Genomic DNA, 15,538 nt, shown 5'->3' with positions numbered 1-15,538 from the left:
GCTAGAAGTATCTCTTACGAGGTTGCGCTGCCGCATCCCCCCCTCTAAATTTCTATCAGCACAGATCTGGTTTGGCATTATCTCCCCTCTGTGCATTTTGCCGTGAGCCTGAATCTATCGATCATTTTTGGCTCCATTGTCGTCGTTTCATCTCTTTGAGAAGAAGACTGCTGGAGTTGCCCTTACAGCAACTTGGCCTTAGTTTGAGCAGCCCACACTTGCTATCACTTGGCGCCACCACGCTTGGGTTCAGCCACAGGTCTGTTTGTGACGCTGTTCAAAATTTCTTGCTTGAATCTCATCGACTGCCTTGCTAAAGCTTTCAGTATTTTCTTTTTTATGCTTCATTATTTTTCGAATTAATCTCTCTCTTTTCTCTCTCTTTCTCTCTCTCTCCAAACCAAACTCCTATATATCATATATAATATAATCATATAATCATATATTTATAATTATTATTATTATTTTTTATTATTTTTTCTTTCTCTCTCTGCCCTTCTTGTGGTAGACTCCCCCGGTGTTCCTCTCCCGTCTGTTTTTGCCTTTACTATGTAGAGGTGAATGTCAACCATTACCTCCAGATTCTTGGCCGATCCCCCAGTGTGGGTATGTGCCATTCTGTCAAAGGCTACAACAACAACAACAACCTTGCAGACTGCCTTTCAGTTTTAGTCTCTCTCCAAACTTCCGGCACCTCTCTATTGATGCGTTCCCTTAGGTTTTTTGTTCCGCGCACAGTAAGGGAGGTCCGCTTTGTCGTGGTACATTCGGGAATCTATTTCAACGAGGTGGCTGATTTATTGGCAAGGTCAGCTCCCACTGCCCCTGTAATATATCCCGTGCCGCACCTTATTATGTTGGAGACCTCCCGTTTCCACCGGTTCCAACATATATCAGCCAGCTTGGATGATCCGTTGCTGAATACCGTGGACTTTCCACATTTAAAGTTTCCAAGGAATGTCCGATCATGTAAGTCAAGGCTGTGTGAAGTGTCCATGACACTTTTGCGATGCAGAATCCCCCACCTCAACTTGTACTTATGCAGATGCGGGTTCGCTACGACAAACCTTTGTAACACATGCAGAGAAGTTGAAACAATTGACCATTATCTCCTCTCTTGCCGGCGGTTCGCATTTCAGAGAAAACAGTATTTGGAAGTCCCTCTTTCCAGGTTAGGACTCCCTTTGTCTCTACAAGTTCTGCACTCGTTTGGTGCGAGCACCACGGGATTCTCGTTAAGCACTATTTGCGGCTACCTTCATGATTCCATCATTGCAACTGGTCGCTTACCCTGTTAAATCCATATAAAATTCCTCCGAATGTCCAAAAAGCGTATTTTATTTTATTCCTGATGTAACTAATTTGTTTATTAATTAAAGATTTTTAACAATTCATACATATTTTCTAATTTCAAACATTCTACTTATTTACTTACTTTTTTTTTTCCCCGCACATACACCTCCTTGGCATTCACCACCATACCTTAGCCAATCCCCCCGCGTAGGTATGTGCCATTTTCATATGGAGAAGAAGAAGTTGACCGATTGATTGATTGATTAAAAACATCTTTATTTGTTCAGTATTCTCAGAACATGTGGGTTGGCCGCCTAGTCCGGTAGTCCACTGGCTGCTGCTGCTGCGCTGGCCCTCCCCACCAGCCAGTGCTGACGGTCAGGATCATCGCTGAGCAGAATAGCCTCCCACTGCTCCTCCGAGGGGTTGGAAATGGGGTCAACTAAGGGATTATATTGGCATGCCCACACCATATGGTAGAGGTTAGCTACCTCTCCACAGGCTTACGTGCTACAGCAAGGATGCTACAGATCCTTCCGCGGAAGTTTGCCAAGGCCGACCTGGTGTCGAGCGAGTGCTTCGACTGCGGCGACGTATTCGACCACGGTGGATTCCAGCGCTGGCTATTCATTCTCACCATGTTTTCCGTGTGTACAATGCACTGTCACTCACTCGTTTTTCGCCTCATTTCCGGCGACGTCGACCACTGGTGCAAGCAGCCGCATGGCTCAGCGATGCTGTCTGCTGCCTCCTGGAGGAACGTGGCGATCCCTCTGGAGCCCGACGGACGTTTCGGTCGGTGCACCGTCTACGCATACCCGGACGACCCCACCGACACGCGGTTTGAGGGCTGCCACGAGTGGGACTACGATCAGAGCCAGAAGAGGAGCACCATCGTGAGCCGCTGGGCCTGGTGTGTCATAGGCGGCCACTCCTCGCCGTGGCGAAGGCCTTCTACTTAACGGGATCGCTGCTTTTCATGACCTTCGTCGGACTCGTTGCTGACCGCTTCGGTCGACTGCCCGTGCTCCTCTCGACGGTGGCGGTCCTGGAGCTGGCCACACTGGGCGGTTATTTCGCAGCCGGCTACCACGTGTACAGTGGTGAGCAGCCTTGTTTAGAGCGCTTGAGCAGTGCGCACTTGGTAACAAAAACCGAAATTAGAGAGCAGCCCCTCATTACAGGGCAAAGTTTTCGTGCCTGCTTTGTTGACGAGGCTATCTGGCGCTACTTCCGTGCAAGCGTTGCAGCTGGACCCTAGAGGCTGCCACAAAATCTGGATTTGTTTGCAAGGAAGTGCACCGCCCGAGCGCTCTAGACAAGGCTGCTCACCACTGTACGTCCTCTCGAGGTTCCTCAACTGTGGCTGCGTCGCGACGGTCGCGGTGCTCGCCTCCGCGCTGCTCTTTGAGGCGTCCACTCAAGGACGGCGGAACTTGCACTTATGCGGCGCCTTGACTGCGGACACGTTGATGGCCAAAGGGTGGTTCGCCGTGGCGCGTTCGATGTGACAGCTCAACTGGATTCTTCTGCAAAGCATCATGCTCTCGCCTACGGTCCTCACGCTGTACGCGTTCACCACAGCACAGGAGTCGCCGCGATGGTACGTTGGCCACAAGGACACGGCCAGTGCTGAAATGGTCATACTAAGCGCGGCAAAGGAGAACCGCTTCCCGCTGACCACCACGGCTTGCATGCTGGAAAGGATCCGAGCTGAGGTTGCCATGGGTGAAAAACGCCTCAAAGTCATGGGAGGTGACGTCGTCGGAGCGCGTGAGCTGCGGCACCGCGCGTTGGTGATGTTCAGCTCGAGTTTCACCGTTACGTTCACAGTTTACGCCATACTCCTCCTCGAATCCGAGGTGTCATCCAGAGCAAAGTCCTGGTTCCACTGGGCATCCAATGGCGCAAGCCTCGCGGGGATCGCGTTGCTCATCCTGCCGACCAGAAGGATCACCGTATCGCACCTGCTGGTTGCAACCCTAGGCGCGCTCGGCGGCATTGCGGGTTTAATTAGCTTGAGTTTCGAGTGGAAAAATTACCTCGTAACCAGCCTACTGTTTGTCTTGGCCAAGCCGCTTGCATATGCTTGCGACGTCCTCGTAATCTCGCCCGTAATGAGTATGGACACCGCTGTAGTCCGCTGCACAACGATTTCCTGGCTCATCGGCTTCGGTCGTCTGGGAGGCGCCTGTGCTGCTGTGCTGTTCGCGATGCCAGACGTGGGACACGGAGACGTGCACTTTGCCCTCGCTGGGACGTCGCTGTTCGCGGTGATGCTTGTTCAGCTCAGTCTACAACCGAAGCCGGAAGTGTTAATTCTAAGCAGTACCGCCCCCACTGCCAAAAACAAAGCCGCTATGGACTGCATAAAGCACACGCTCGATACACCAATGTCTTACAAGAAGGAGGGCCGCCGCAAGTCCCGTGCAAGCTCCACGTCATCGAGAGGTCCAGTCTCGGAGATAAGGACTATGGACAGGTATTGATTCCAGAACAGTGTTTGATTCAGCCCTGTATCTTATGTTGTTCACAAATGTCCTCCACACTTCGTTGGCTTTAATATCGTGGCATAAAAACTTCTCTACGTTGTTTCACACTCTGCCCACTTACTGGTGGTGTACGGGCGCAAAACACGATTATGTACTTTTTATTTTTCCTCTTATCCTGTGAGGCTTCGACTCTTGCCCATGTCGCGAGTTAGTGTAACACGTCAATACATGTCTTCGACTTATTATCTACCTAATAATGTAGTTTGCCTTCAATGTGATGCGTCGACGAAAGCCTGCACCCAAAAGAAGTTCGTTGTTTGCAGCCAACAGTACGCACCGTCGACCGATACTTAAACTTTTCACTGTCCCAGCTAATAAAGTGTTGTGCATATGTAAAGCTCGGGTCATTTTGGAAATATCATCTAACAAAAATACGAATTTGCGAAAGGAAGTGAAATTCATCACTTCCAGTTCACAGGGTAAGAAAACTAATCTCGGTGGCCGATGTCGATTTAGGCTGTGAGCCATTTTTCTAGCGCGAAAAAGCGTACAGAGGAAGAGTAGACACCACGTACGCCACGCTTAACTGAATTTCATTTCACGCTTGAGACCTTTATTGTCGCAAGGCGCCGCTGGTGGTACCAAGCTCACGTTTCCTTTTTGGGAACCGAACGACAATCATCCGAAGCGGCAAAAATAAAGCAAAAGCTATATTTCAGTCAGCCTTTCACATCTGTGGGAATTTTTTTTTCTTTCTACCTGGCTGACACGATGGACATGTGTACATCTTTGCGACCGGAGTATCTTTGATTGGGTAAGCTTGGCGATGCAAAATGACGGCCGAGCAACCGTAAAGGACTTTACAGGCCATATTTCCATGGCTCTCTGTTCTCTCCCCGACCTCCAGGCTCGTTTTTAATGCCTTCGGTGGTTGACAACGGTTGCATCACACGCTCTGCGAGGAGGGTGAGCGATCAGCGGCGGTCCGAACTCGCCCAGACAAGCTTTGACAGGTCTGGGTCATTTGCCGCGGGGCGCTGGACCGATGAGCTCGGCGCCTGGCTTCAACATTATTCCAGTGGATCGAACGAACTTGTGCCGAAAAAATTGGCTGTGGTTTAGCTCTGGTTAAACCTGGTAGAGTAGCGAGAGCGTAGCTTCTTTCAGAGACGCAGAACTCGATTCATCGTCATCTGTCGTCGTGGATGCACAGTCTTCGGCTAAGCGGGCCCGTCTAGCCGCGTCGTCCTTACGTCGCTTATAGAGGCGCTTAGCGCGCTCTTCCTCGGTTTCCTCGGCTCGCCGCCTCCTCTTGCCTTCGTTTCTATGACGAGCCCTAGCTTCCCCCGAGCTGTCCATTTATACTACAAGCTCCGTATCGTTAGATATATATATACCTGCCTGCATCGCTGACGACACTCCGCGGATGCGCACAACTGACGAGGCGGGCGGCTAGAATTTCGATGCAGGCGAAATTCTAGAGGCCCGTGTGCTGTGCGATGTCAGTGCACGTTAAAGAACCCCAGGTGGTCGAAATTTCCGGAGCCCTTCACTAGGGCGTCCCTCATAGCCTGTGAGTTGCTTTGGGACATTTAACACCAATAAGCCAAACTAATATTTGATCCCACTGTTTATTCCTTCCTCTGTGACACGGTTCGGGTGTCCATCGAGATAGGTGAGACAGTTACTGCGTATCCCCTTTCCTCAAAAGCCGATTTTCAATTTTACAAAGAAACGCCATCGCCCGTTCGGCGCGACGCCTTGAATGTGATTCCACGGCTCAGCGCGCTGCCTACCTGACCTGGCAAAGCGGCTGGCGTAGTGCAGCTCTCGCTACAAAAGCTCTGGCGCAACAGCCCCCCACCTCTAGACAATGCGCCACTAAGACGAGCTGCTTACATAGGACTCAGACGCCGGTCGTGCTCGTTAGCCAGGCCCACCCAGGTTGCCCTCTGAAGTTCGGCGACATGTATTATCGGGGACAAAAGTGGTATGCTCCACGAGGCGGGAGCCTGACCAATTGAAACATTGAAACGAGCCAACCGACATGCCTGCTGGTAATAAAGGTCACGCATTGGCTGTGTCGATCCCAGACGCCGCCTGTAGATGGTGTTGCAACGCAGTTTTGGTGATATGTATCTTTTCTGTACATAACCATGTAGATTAGATACCATGAAAGAAAAAAAAAGCGGCGACAGCCAAGTGCTCTTGCGCAGCGGCCATCCAAGCTTATCTGTTCGCGCCGCCTCGAGTTCGGCTCCCAGTCATGGATATTTATTTGATCTATTTTTAGCTTAATATTGCATCGCTGTCGCTAGGCAAAGCCACAAGATCCAAAGATAACAAAATTCTTAGTCAGTGTTGGTAAGCGTACGAGTGTTTTGGCACTAAAATTCTCCTGCCTATTCCTGTCCCTTTTTTGCTTCCTGTGCAACAAGAGACACATGTAGAATAACAGAACTGTCAGGCGTGGTCGAAAACAACGTGTCATAACCTATGACGCACACAGTGCAGGAAATACTGAATAACAATTCACTTTCGTAATATCACTTGGATCAGAGAACACTCAGCTGAGGCTGCAAATGAGGTGTTAGCATTTTGCCCAAGCTGTCTGTGAAAATAAATGGCTATTCGCGAAGTAACGAAATGCAGCCGTACGAAACTGAACAAAAGCTCCTCGAAGATTTCTATGCCTCGACTTCACGACTAAGCGCGTCCGCGTACGCGTTTAAATCGGTTGAACCAATGACAAAATGCCTCTTTCACTATAGCTGCGTTTGTGTGTTTCGCTGTACTCGTCCTTGAAATTTCTGTGGGACGAGCAAGAGGAGAACGATGTACTCGCTTTGCCTACCGACTTATCCCTTTCCGCACATAACAGCACATTTGCACCTAGCATCCAAGCAGGCATAGCAATCAAGTGGAAACAAGCTCAGTTACATCTTTAGCTGACGGACGAACTAAAACGAAAGTGCAAAAAATGATTATTTAAGGCACTGCCTTATCGAGCTCCACCATGCAGCTGAAGATGTCGCCACCGTCGTAGGTGGACACGTAGTCGACAGTAGTCGTCTTGCCCTCTTTTGTTATTTCGTTTTTCGTGTAGTTTGAGGTGACCTTGCTTATTTACGACATAACCTGTCTTCTCATTTTCTGTGTCGGATAATGGCACTATATTTTACCGCCTTTTAATTCGACAGCACTTAGGTTGTCGTCTCACAAAAAATTTATAGTTTTTCTGCGACGAATTCACTGATTGATCGAGAGAGGTCACGTGACCTTTTGACGCCATCACAGCTTGTCCGCTGTGACGCTACGCATGAGCCTTACGGCAGCTCGGGAAGAGCAACCTAATGGTCGTGTCCGAAGCAGCCACCGGCCGGGGCAGTGGCGGGTTAGCTTAACCACTGCACCGCTGCGCCAGTTGTGGTAAGAGGACAACATCTTCCCATATTTACATAAATACGGCAGAATATTCCTCGAACACTACAAAGACGCACGCCCGTGGTGCGACGACAGACCCACTGCGTGCCACGTCACGTGGGCCTGCAGGGGAGAAAAACCAAACAACCTAGTAACACACCACACGAAGGAGCAGCGCGAGGCCACTGTGCCCAGCTCTGACCTGACCATCCAGCGTAACTTGAGGTCCCAGGCAAGAGAAACCGCCCCAAGAGAACGCTTCGGCACATAGCCACCCATAGAGTAAATATTAGCCACCATTCCGAGTCCGTTACATTCCACTTTCGTTCGGTTCTTCGCCCGTCCGCGCAAAGCGATATGCTGCCCCTCTACAGTGGCCCGCCAGCTCAGGCTGATGCCACCGAAGAACGAAATGTGGGCCCCGGAAGACTTGCAGACGACACTACGTGTTCGCCACAGCCAAACATCCCGCGTGTTTGGCAGCCAATCTCTCTCGCTGTGCTTTGGATGTCGCCGTCTTCAACAACTCCCACCCGTGCGCAGTGGATCCAGAATACGTCGCTGTCGCATTGCCCTTTTAGACCCAGCCTCGAACCGAAACAGAAATCGAAATGCAAGCGTATATACCTAATACACATTTGGCCTAACCGCGCTAAACTGTCCTCATTTTTATTATATCTTACGGTCGAGTCACTTCACTTCTATACACTGTTACATTTTTGTTACATGTAACAACATTCCGTATTGAAACCATTGCCCTAACCCGACGTTCTGTGCGTTATGAATAGTACATCAAGTGCTAATGCTAACAAACAAGCCAATAGAAACCATGTGTGCCTGTGTGAGTGCACGGGCGCGCCGCACATATAACAGGAAAAAAGCCGGTGATTTTTACATGGGAAGTTATGTTTTCTTAAAAAGAAAAAAAAGACGAACATTCCGTACTAAAGTAAACACTGAAAAAAGCTTATTGATTCTTCAAAAGATGAAGACTGAAAAGCTCGAACCCTGTTCATGGATTAAGCTTCTTTCCTTTGGTACTACCGAAACCGGAGCTGCCCATAGGTTCTCAGTAGCTCCATGCGAATTCTCGGAATTTTACGTCATGGACTACCCAACCCTAATACTTTTCGCCTATAACTTCGATAAACAATCTTCTGAAGCCGTTGTAACTTCCCTGAATCATTAATAACGATGGAAAATTCACTGAACATGCAGTGTTAAAAAAAAATCCCAAACTCTTTGGGCACGGAGTCGGCACTTTTCATACCTGAAATTTCTTCGTGCTCCGCCAGCGCCTAGCTCGGTTAATGCGAAAACGTCCGTCAGTTGAGGGAACCTGAAAGCAACTCCTTGAATCGGGTCCTAGCAGTGTCAACTGTCGGGGCGGTAATGTGGAATTCTTCAGCCTTCCACACACGGGCAAACAGGGTTCGTTGCTGAGCCATGTAGCAGGTCCTCAGCGGCACGAATGAAGCGAGGGTGAGCAGATCGTAAATAAGAGACTTCATTTCCTATGTGTGTAAGCTCCGTGGTTGAACCCCATCAAAAGATGACACTATTAAAATCACTAGTTTCTATCTTTATTCATAATCGGTTTCACACCCCTTCATGCCGCAATCAGTGAAAAATGGTTGCAGAAACTTGAAATCAGTCGTACACACTCCGTCGTACATAGTAGTCCTGAGGAGCTCAGACATCGCAGCAACTTTTCGAGAGATATTCGACACGTGAGGGGTAACTTATGATATTTCTTACGCTTTATGTGCGGCAATCAACTGTAAATCCACAATTTTCGGAGCTTCGGCCCTTGTATAGTGCAAGCGCATTGCCTTGCGAATCCATTGCTCCATGCCACCGCGTGTGGCAGCAGAAAACAGGAGACGACACTGTATCGGCTCTCTTCTCCTTTCTCGTCTCAAACCATTTATAGGGAAGGTTTAAAACTTGCCCCGCAAGAATAATAGTTAACAAAGATGCCACAGTTAACAAAGATTTAGTAAAGCTGACGAAGGGGCAAACGGAATTGAATTTAGCCCGCAATTTGTAAAACTTCACTTAATAATCGCATCGCTGAGCCTAAGTGTCGCGGCTGACAGGAGCAGGGCGTTTCACCAGCTATTCGCTACAAGCAAGGCCTCGATGTCGACCGCACACGTCACTTCAGGTCCTGGCTTCCGGTTGGACATTCACCGACCGGCTTGTGGTGACGCGAACTCGAAGAAGTGGCAGAGCTTTCGTGGCTCCTTGAGGCAGCTTGCTTCCCTTTTCCCGCTGATTTCTTCGGAGAAGACCGCACATCGTTCCTGCCACCGTGACTCTCCCGGGAGGTTTGGCTGCCCACAGACTGTGTTCGTGCTGCCGTCGACTTCCGAGATGGCGAGGTTACTTTTGTTCCACTCTTTTTTCCTTGGACCGCCGATGATGGTTCCCGTGGGGCTTTGCGCTGTCCTTTGGCGACAGCCTTGCGAGGTGCACTCCGTTGTTGACTGCCCGATGTCCCAGCGGATTCTTGGCGACGCGAACATCCAAAAGAGGAGTCGCTGCGGCGAGGCTGTAGTTTGCGCTTGGTTTCTTTTCGGCGTTCTTTTTTGCCCTTGATGTCTTTCTCTGTGGAGGCGCGGGTATGCAGGCTGTCTCGAGAACATCTCGGATGGCAGTGGGGACCGTGGCACTCCAGGCAAGGCCCGCAGCTTACGCAGCTATGGCTACCATGCAAAACGGGCGACCTGTAGCTGTTCATTGACTGCTGTTGAAGCTGTAATGGATTGCTGTAGTGCAGCCAGCTGTGGCACACTCCCGGTATTCCACTACTGGAGTGAACAACTGTCGGGAGGCGTTGTAAGGGTTGTATGACCAGCGGGCCCATTAGAGAACCCTGAAGGACGGCCTTGTGAAACGCGCATGGCTCGCCTTTCGTGGCAGGTTGACTACGGAGGTTCAAAAGAGAAGTGGATAAGATTCTAGCGCCACATTGCTCGCACTGCACTGACCTTGAAGGTGCTACGGCATCTACGCCAACGTCCGGAAATGTTGCAAGGCAATGTTGACTAGAGCGAACTGTCAGCACATCAGGTGCTGCAGACTGGGTTTGGTGACCGCTGAAACTGTTTGACTGAACCGGCCTTTCCTGAGAGCGCGGAAGGACATCAGGGCGGTCGTAACGCTCCACCATCGTGTCATCACGTGCTATTAGGTCTGCCGGCTCTTGCTCCAAGTCAAGGTTGCTGCTGGTCTCGACGAGTTCTTCATCAACTTCGCTATAGTATTCTTCAATGTTGGCATGTTCCTCTTCGTTCCAGACCTGAGGAAATTTCTTGTCGGCACTACTCGTTGAGTACTGATCTTTCTTGCCTGTCTCCTGCCACTTACAGGGAGCGCTAGCCAAATCTTCAACCGAACCTCGTATGCTTCTTCTGACCCGAGAAGCATTCCGTGGAAGATCTCTTTGAGGGTTGGAAATTTCCCGGTAATAGGTCGGTGCGTTACCTTTTCGCGGATGTCTCGCAAAACTGCTCGAAGGATACGTCAGAGTAATGACATCTTCGCTGAAAACATCGCTGCTAAACGAAGCCTCGTCGCCCTCGCTGTCGTCTTCGGCTGAAATTGTTTTTTCATATCGACGTTTCGAAAATGTGCCCTGCGGTGCCCGAAGCTCCGTGGTGACGATTGTAGTGTCTGACTTGGCTATCCGTGGCCTCGCCATTTCCGCTTCAAGATCCTCCTCTCTCACAGTCCGCGACCTCTCAGGAGTGTTGCGAGAGGCCTGTGAGGAAGAGACTTTTCCTGCTCGAGGCGTTAAAATGATGTCTCCCGTTTGAGTGGACTTGGAGCTGGTTCTCTCACTTCTCGCACTGGGTTTTGGCCCCACAAGAGCCAGTTCGGACGAAGGCGGAGTGTTGGTCGCCGCGTCCACTAATTTCACGCCCTCGCGTCTTAATACAGGATACGGGCGCCAAGACCCCTTCCTCTTGATGCGAGTACTTTGGACTTCGTCGTCGTCTTCGCTGTCGACGTCCTCGTCCGAGGCGTCGTCCGAGTCATCAGTGTCGGAAGCTGTGATGGATTTCTTTCTGGAGCGTTGCTGCTTGTGCCTGTGGTGCCTCCTCCGCCGGTGCTGTCCTTCCAGACCTGACTGTCCGTCCTCGGCAGCGTCGTGTGGGATGAGCGATGCCTGCCGCGAAGACACTTCGACTTTCGCTGCTCGGGACTCGTGTCTGGCGATTGCATTCTCGTCCATCGAGACCCTCTTGGCGTCGTGCGAAGTCGCCGGCTGGACATCGTGTGGCCCCGTCGATGGGACGACCTCTTGGCCAACCGCGGGTGCTTGCTCGGTTCCGGTTGGGGGCTCTGGCTGGAGGGGCGCGGTGCGGTCTCCGGCGTTACTAGCCTGAGACCTGGCCCTGCTCTCTCGCCGACCGCTCTTCCCTTTCTTGGGCATAGTGAAGAGGGGGCGGCCTTGGTGACTGACGTACAGCGCGTTTTCCCCCTGAATAATCTGCTCTCGAAACGACTCACCGGTGGCACACGCTTTCTTCTTCTTCTTTCTCTTTATAATGGCACACACCCACTTGGGGGGATTGGCCAAGGTGTAGTGGCATAAATAAGGAAATTTCCATAGGATGACGGCTAAATATCGGAGCCAAACGTGATTTTTGAAAAATGTATTCATGGAAAACGACAGGAGAATATTTTCAGTCAAATAACAAAAAACATTTTGGCGAAAAAAAAAAGAAAACTCCAAGACTTGTAAGGGAGTTAGCAAATCAACCTACCAGTTGCAATTATGTAATCATGGAGATTCCCACAAATTGAACCCAATGCAAATTCTTTGGCGCTCGCACCGAACGATAACAACACTGGCAGAGATAACGGGAGCCCTAACCTGGAGAGAGGGACCTCCAGGTAAATCGTTCTCTGAACTGCAAACTTTGGACAGTAGAGAAGGAAATGGTCCACAGATTCAACGTCCCCGCATGAGTCACAGGTATGTCGGTGACCACCCACATCTGCATAGGTATAAATTTAAAATGGGAGTCCTGCACCGCAGTAGCGTCATTGATACCTCACACTGCCTGGTTTTACACGAACGGACGTTCCATTTATACGCTAAGTGCTGATAGTCAGTAGTATTTAGTAGGGGATCGCGTAACCTGGCTGATATGTGCTGGAACCGCTGAAACCTGGAGATCGCCAGCAGACTGAAATTCAGGACGGAATGCGTTACTGACCCGTCAAGAGCTGACCTTGCTAAATAATCAGCCACCTCGTTTGAATGAATGCCTGCATGACCAGGAACCCTGACAAAACGGACCTCCTTTAAATTGGACGGGACAAAAAATCGCAGGAAACGGCACAAAAAATCTTTTTGGGAAGTTTCAAGTGAGACTAAAACTGACAAACAATCAGCCAGGATGATAACGTTAGATACATGACACGGAATTTTAAGGCGGAAGCCTTTAATGCCTCATCGTTGTAAGCAGAAGTTGTCGACAGAAATGTCACACTTTTCAATTGGTCGAAACGGTCGTTACATCACAGTGCGCGAATTTCAAACGGGGCCAATTGTACTTTGGCTACTAACCATGCAGCCAATTAAAGGGATCGTTGGTTTGGTTTGGTTTGGTTTGTTGGGGTTGAACGTCCCAAAGCAACTCAGGCTATGAGGGACGCCGTAGTGAAGGGCTCCGGAAATTTCGACCACCTGGGGATCTTTAACGTGCACTGACATCGCACAGTACACGGGCCTCTAGAATTTCGCCTTCATCGAAATTCAGCCGCCGCGGCCGGGATCGAACCCGCGTCTTTCGGGTCAGCAGCCGAGCGCCGTAACCACTGAGCCACCGCGGCGGGGCCAAAGGGATCGTATAGTAGTGCTCCAGGTTAGTGGGACTTACTTAACCAATTAGCCTAATTAACCTTTCTAGTCAGACCAGATAAATAAATAAAACCGAATAGGAAATTGGCTGAGCTCGGGAATCGAACCCCGGTCTCCGGTGTGCGAGACGAGCACGCTACCACTCCGCCATGCCAGCTCTTTTTTCTTTATTGCATGGAAGAACTTGCGTAAAAAAGGGGAAAACTTCACCATACATTATATAATTTCTGCCTGTTCGCAAAAACTCTGTTGTGCCTTATGATCTGTTTGTGTTGATGGGACTATTCAGTCTTCGGAAAAGCCGTATGATGGACAGACCTGCCGAGCCACCAAGATCGTCCAAATCTGTATTTCGTGAACAGTGTGCTTTGGTGAGGTGTGTATATCTGTATTTCGTGAACAGTGTGCTTTGGTGAGGAGTGTATATGCTGCACGGAGATCCGCTAGGTGGCGCCGCCGTGGTTAGCTGGCTGACTATCGTGCTCCGTTTTTCGCCTGCCCTGGCCTGGTCCAGGGCCTTGCCCGCCCCTTGATTTACACTCCATCGCGTCAGGAAGACATCCGCACCACGTGGACACCATGGGCATCACGGCCCGCTGTCGAGCTGGCGCTCCAAGCGCCTCCAAAAATCTGCTGCGGCGCGGCGCCTCACAAACCCTAACGCGCCGCGCCTGCACCTCTGGCATGCAGCGTCTCACCAAGCCCCTGAAGCCGAGACCCACCCATACCTCGCCGGTGTCAACTTCTTCCGACGCGGCCGCCGCGGGGCCTACTCCAACCACGCTGACAGCCATGTCTCAACCGGCTGCGTTCAACACCGGCCACACCACCGCGCCCATTCCCGTCGCGTTCACCGACGCTGGGAGCTCCGAATCGACAGCCGCAACGCAGCCGGCAGCGTTCGTCACCGCCGCGGCGTCCACTGCTGGCCAAGTCCACGCATTAAGGGAAGCCACGAGCTTTGGGCTCATAGACGCATCGCAGTCGACTGCGTTCGTCGCCGCCGCCAGTGCCGTCGCACCTACTCTGACCACACTTCCCGCTGACAGCAAGTCCTGCACCTTGGTACCTGCGTCGCAGATTACGGCTCAGGCTGACGACACAGCAGACATGGACCTTACGGCGTCCCCGGTCGACGGCCATTTCATTCCGGCCCCTGAGGTCGGCTGGACCACCATCGGTGCCAGCCGTAAGCCTGCCTCCGCCACCCGGCACCACACCGAGCTCATCACAGTTCCCATCCAGCTTCCCCCTGGCACCCTCACCCCCAAGCTACCGCTCTACGACGTGCTCGCCGCAGTCGTCTACGCTGCACAACTGTCCTCCGAGAGCAGTGCGGAGATTACCCTTCAGGCCAAGCCAGCCCAAAGCCTTGTGTTTTTGAAAACACATTCTCCTCTCACCGCCCACCTCCTGCTTTCTATCACACATCTTCAGCTTCACGGTAAGCCTATTACCATCAAAACATATGCCCCTAATCCTCCCATCTCATACCTCGGCGTCATCCATAACATCGGTGGCCACTTCACCACTGATGACCTCATGCATGATATCGAATGATTCAAAACCGATATTATTGCTGCTCGCATGATGGGCACCACTCAATCGGTGCTCATAACTTTCGCTGGAACCGTAATCCCCCACTTTCTGTATTTTAAACGCGTTGCCTTCCGGTGCCGTCCCCATAAGCCTAAGCCTCCCACCTGCACCTGTCTCGCTCTTGGACACCGCGCCCACCAGTGTCCCCAGCACAGCGTTCCGGCAAAGTGCCGTCGCTGTGCTGCTCCTCTACCCGCCGACCCTTCCGCTCATGTATGTGCCCAGCCCTGGTGCGTTCATTGCCAGGTAAACACCCACCCCTCTCTCGACCCAACTTGCCCCTTCCTCCTCGCTAAACAACGCGAGTGTGCCAAAGCTGTGTACCACCGACGCCTAGCTTTGCGCCGGGCCAAGCCACCCACCCCCTCCTCCTCCTCTAATCATGAACCTCTGTCAGCTCCGGTCACGTCACCACCAGGCTCCTACGCCGCCAAAGTTAAAGGATCCTCGGTTCCAGCGTCCCTTTCCAGCGTCTCTTCCTCTACACCACCCTCTCCATCCCTGACTGACGAGAGCCGCTCCTTCGACCTCCGGCTCGCTATGCTGGAACGCCAGCAGCGAGAACAGCAGCGCATTTCCCACGACCTACAACAACAGATCCAAGCCTTGACCCAAACCCTCCAGACAACCACCTCCTCTCTTACCTCCCAGCTTACAAAGCTACCTTGCAACACTCACAACTCCCTCCTCCACCGCCCAGGTCGCCCCTTTGGCTGATCTTCTCGAAACCACCACACAGGCACACCACACTCGCTTGGTTCAGCTAAAGTCACTGGAACTCTGAAAGTACCGCAACCAGCGGGTGGCGCGCAGGCAACATTGGGGTGTTGTTGCCAGAGGTGGTCCAGCGCGG

Source organism: Amblyomma mixtum, chromosome 1, assembly GCF_055824585.1.
Source record: "Amblyomma mixtum isolate Tamu chromosome 1, ASM5582458v1, whole genome shotgun sequence".
NCBI classification, from domain to species: domain Eukaryota; kingdom Metazoa; phylum Arthropoda; class Arachnida; order Ixodida; family Ixodidae; genus Amblyomma; species Amblyomma mixtum.
This window is presented reverse-complemented; position numbering follows the sequence as displayed.